This window comes from Syzygium oleosum, unplaced genomic scaffold (assembly GCF_021117445.2).
Source record: "Syzygium oleosum isolate NSW1041296 unplaced genomic scaffold, Sole_v2.1 Sole_v2.01, whole genome shotgun sequence".
Taxonomy (NCBI): Eukaryota; Viridiplantae; Streptophyta; class Magnoliopsida; order Myrtales; family Myrtaceae; genus Syzygium; species Syzygium oleosum.
Genome location: NW_026607485.1, coordinates 19,005,166 through 19,009,767, shown reverse-complemented (window position 1 = coordinate 19,009,767; position 4,602 = coordinate 19,005,166). Strand labels below are relative to the sequence as shown.

The 4,602-nt window shown below is 38.4% G+C and overlaps 1 pseudogene; it reads right to left on the bottom strand.

Moving 5' to 3' along the window:
• Nucleotides 1–302: 302 nt before the first annotated feature.
• On the bottom strand, nucleotides 303–4,342 carry LOC115662595 (wax ester synthase/diacylglycerol acyltransferase 7-like; annotated as a pseudogene).
• Nucleotides 4,343–4,602: the final 260 nt, after the last annotated feature.

Below are 4,602 nucleotides of genomic sequence, written 5' to 3'. Positions count from 1 at the left end.
TTGTTCGGATTATATTTCTTTGTTTATACACAAGCGATTATTATGGACCTTCTTTTATCACACAAAACCAATGATCTGCTGTTATAGAAGCTGGTTAAGGAGCCCACGAAATGTCAGCACATTACGTTCTTTCTGTGTTCAGTTCTAGATCTACCCATATCGAAACTGGTTCGGCCAAACTGCAATTTTACTTCATCAGGATCTTCTTCTTCAGTTTTGAGAGCAAGAGTGGACGTTAGTTTGTGAAAAGAGGGAAAAAAAAGCTGCATGTAAGAGCAAATCAAAAGCAAGAAAAGCAGACATTTTAATAGGAAAAGCGATAACAGGTCACGCGTTAAATTTTTAACTTGAGACCTCGTTTTGGGATTAGTGTGGCCCCCCAAGACTCGATTTCTGGATTCATCCACTTGAACAATATCATTGCCAAAAACAAGGGAAATAGAATTAGGGTTTCATAGTAGGCGTTGCACAGTGGAATAATAGGAATGGGAATGGCTTCTACTGCTTCCCACATGCATCGTGAAGGATCATGTCGAAAGCATCAAGCAGCGAGCGGGTGTACATCTTGGAGTCTATGAAGCCTTGCTCAGCTCGCACAGGCACTCTCAAATTCCCACATAGCTGAAGATCGTTACACCGAGACTCTGCAAAAGTTAATCACAAGAGTAGATTTCATGTGTTCATCACGTTATCGTTTATGGAGAAGAAGGCCGCTCACAATCTGATTATGTGTTATGGTAAAAAAGACATTGATTCTTGAATTCGACATCCTGTCGACTTCTTGCGGATGGCATAGGAGAGTAACTGTTGCATAAAATGTAGTACGATATCATGTAGAAAAGTTTGTGCTTAGATCCGTAGATGTCTCAAAAGTTGCAATCTATATCAATATTTCGGAAGAAGATGCATGTAACGACTTGGAAAATGAGGCCTAGTACCAAAACTTAGACCTATCAATCCAGCATTGGTACTTTTATGCTCTTGGGTCCAATATCAAAATTAACGATAACTAGATAAATACCACGGGTGTGCCGGCGACAGTGAAGTACATACCCCTAATAGGATGATTACCCTAAGACAATTTCTCCGTTGGCCCTATAACGTTGAAGATGACCATGCTCGAGTTTCTTGATGTTTTGCTGATGTGCTTTGCTATTGCCTGCAAGTACAAGCAAACATGAGTGCATTCATATCAATTTTGTAAATCAGACTTAACATATTTAGCATTTTTGATTAATTAATTGTCGTGACGTGCATGATAGAATAATTAAATATTAAACTGAACTTTCATCTAATAGTTGACAGAGGTTCCGCAAAACATTATATGGTATTATAGCAGGAAAATCCTTAGTTCGAATAGTAATAGAATAATTAAATATTAAACTATGACTTTCTCTAACAGCTTACGCTTTTAGAACAGTTAACAATGGTCCCATAAAATCTTACGCACATACCTCTGCATCTCTACATTTCATCATGATCTCAAGTAGCTTCCCTGTGAGGACTACACCAAAGGAGCTCCGTTTCCTCTTGATCACCTCGTGAGCTTTGTGGACAAACTTCAAAGGATCAGAGAACTCAGAATCGCTCGGTTTCACTTTTGGTATCGGCACATGCAAGAATGCAAAATGGTTTCCCCACGGTGACTTGGAATTAGGTTGGACCATGTCTCTCACTGGCTTGTAATCTCGCAAATTCGTCGTATTCAGTAACACCAGCGCCGTGGAGTTGGTGCTCAGCTTCGAGTTTGGGCTCGCTCTATGCATGTACAATTGGGTTGCCAAGAAGATTATTCCGGCCATTACGTCGTTGACGGTCTGTTTCAATGAAGAAGGGACAATTTACGAGAAAAGAACTGATGGTATGCTAAATTTTTGCCCTCGAAGTCAATGCATAATCGTTTATTTCCACACGTTAGGATAATTAATCCATTTTTGTATAGTAAAAAAGCAAATATACCTACAGTTCCAACTTGACCTAGTTCAAGAAATAATTTTGCATTTGTATCGTCGGATGCTAATAAAGATCTTATCATTTGAGGTTGATTCCCGTCCACTAATGCAAATGTTGATATATTTCTCCGTCAAATGTCTTAGTCATGCTTGTTAAATGTGAATAAAGTCAAAGAAAGGGAAAATTATCCAAAAAGTCCTAAACCTATTGCACTTTTGCCAATTCAGTCTTAAACCTTTTTATTTGTGCCCGTTTTTTATTGGTCTAGTTATTTGTGCCAATTTTTTTTGGTCGAAATTTATGCCAATTGAATTCTAAACATTCACGTTTTGTCAATTGAGTCCATCAAGTCAATTTTGGCATGAAATCATTGACGTGAACGTCTGCTATCTTACGTGACAATGCCAACATTGACGTGAACAAATTTTAATAATATTTTAATATTTTTTGAATTTATATTTAATTTTTTTATTTTTCTTTTCTTTTACCTTTTTATTTGTTCTTTGTTTTACAACTCTGTCGCCCGACCATCGCCGGTCACAAGTGAGGGCCAGCAACCCTCCCTGGGCTAGGCAAGGGCGTCGCGACCCTTGCTGAGCATAGGCGAGGGCCTTCGCCAAATCCACACGAGGGCTGCGATGTCCTCGCCTGGTCTAGTTGACAATGTCGCGGCCCTCACCAACCACAAGCGAGGGCACGAAGGCCCTCACCCAGCCACAAGTGAGGGCCGCAACGCCCTCACTGGGTAGAGTTGTAAAAAAACAAAGAAAAGAAAAGAAAAAAATCAGTAAAAAAATTCGAAAAAATATTAAAAAATTATTTAAAATTGTCCACATCAGCGTTGGCCATACCACATAAGACTGCTAGCATTCATGTCAGCAATTTTCGGCTAAAATTGGCTAGATAGACTTAATTGGCAAGACGTGAAAATGTTTAAGACTCAATTGGCATAATTAAAAAGTTTAGGACTTAATTGATAAAAGCGCAATAAGTTTAGGACTTTTTGGACAATTTTCTCCTAAAAATTGTCCTTTTGTTTTCAAGGATTTCATGTAGTGCTCTATGGCTAGGAATATCGTCACACACGTAAAATAAAAAAAAATATTATGCGCATTAAATGGGCAATTCCAGGTCGTTTTCCTTGATTAACCCTTGTACACCCTGAATACTAGCTATATACTAATTTGCAGACAGAGTATAGTAAACGTCTAATATAAATATCACCTAAACTACAAATATTTTGTGAATTTTTTGTGAATACGAGTGAAAAAATAAATACTTTTAGCTAGTTATGTGAAGGCGACCATTATAATGCAAAAGATTAGAGACGAAAGTATACCCTAAAAAGTAAAATGCTATAATATCGAGTAATGCATGTGTCATACAAGAAGCTAGATTTAGTATAGTCTTCAAAATGATATTTGTTGCCACTCGAAAGCAAGACTTGATCTCTTTGATGCGATCCAATGAGAACATGATTGTTGACACCGAAAATGGCCGGAAGCTCTCCGACCCACACCGAATCGGTGACAAATCGTCTTCGACACTAGTGCTTTTCAAGGCGCTCCAACCAAAATCTCTTATGGTGTCGACAAGCAACGGAAAACATCTGCTAACCACCTTCCGAAGTCCAATGTTTTTGTCATCTTTATTGGCTGAACTGAAGTTATTGAGTGAGGGAAAGGTTACTGTAAGAGAAGGATCGTCATCTCTTTGAAGGCAAGACAAGAGAGCACCCACAAGAGAATAGCCATCCCCGAGAGCATGGTGAAGCTTGAAAATTAGGGTTCCTTGTGCTTCACTGGTTGGACACTGGATAATATGTATTTCCCACAATGGTTGGCCTTCTGGATATGGTTGCATAGCTACTTGCGAAATGTAACTTTTGAGGAGACTGTCATTCTCGGATGGAGATGATGAGCCCTTTGGAGAAGAAAAACAGGGGAAGTGTACATGGTTTTCCACATTCACTTCCACCTTCTTCCATTTTTTTCCTCCCTTCTTTCCCATCACCTATCCAAGACAAAAGAAAAACAAAATAAAAAAAATTGTGCACAGTGAATTAGGGTTTATTCATTCAAGATATGACCATGCACGCAGTGACTTGATAAACACTAATTACCCATATGTCAATCCCACCCGTGGTGAATATCAATACAAAGGGTACAGACATACATACCATGAAAGAAGAGAAGTGTGGGTTGATTGGGAGGAAAACATCTTTGATCAGAGACATAGTTTGGGAGTCGTCAATTGGAATTTCGGATTCCAACATGCCAAGAACAGCAACCGACAACACTTTACAGTTGAAGTATTGTCCTGTAGGGCTAACCGGCTCAAGACCTTCGTCCTCCTTTATCTGCTCCATTGGACTTGTATGTAAACCCAATCTAAGGCTTCGTTCGTTTCGCAGAAAATTTTCCGGATTTTTCGGTGTTCGGGGGGCAAAAAATAAACTAACACGCAGAAAACATTTTCCCAACAAAACACCTTCAAAAGTGAGGAAAATGTTTTCCACTTTTTGAAAAGAGAAAAACATTTTCCCCCCTCCTTCTTTCATCATTCATTATAATTAATTTTATTTTCTTTTTTTAAAATTCTATTTTTTATTATTTTTAATTATCATTTTTTATTTCTTTTTCTTTTTCT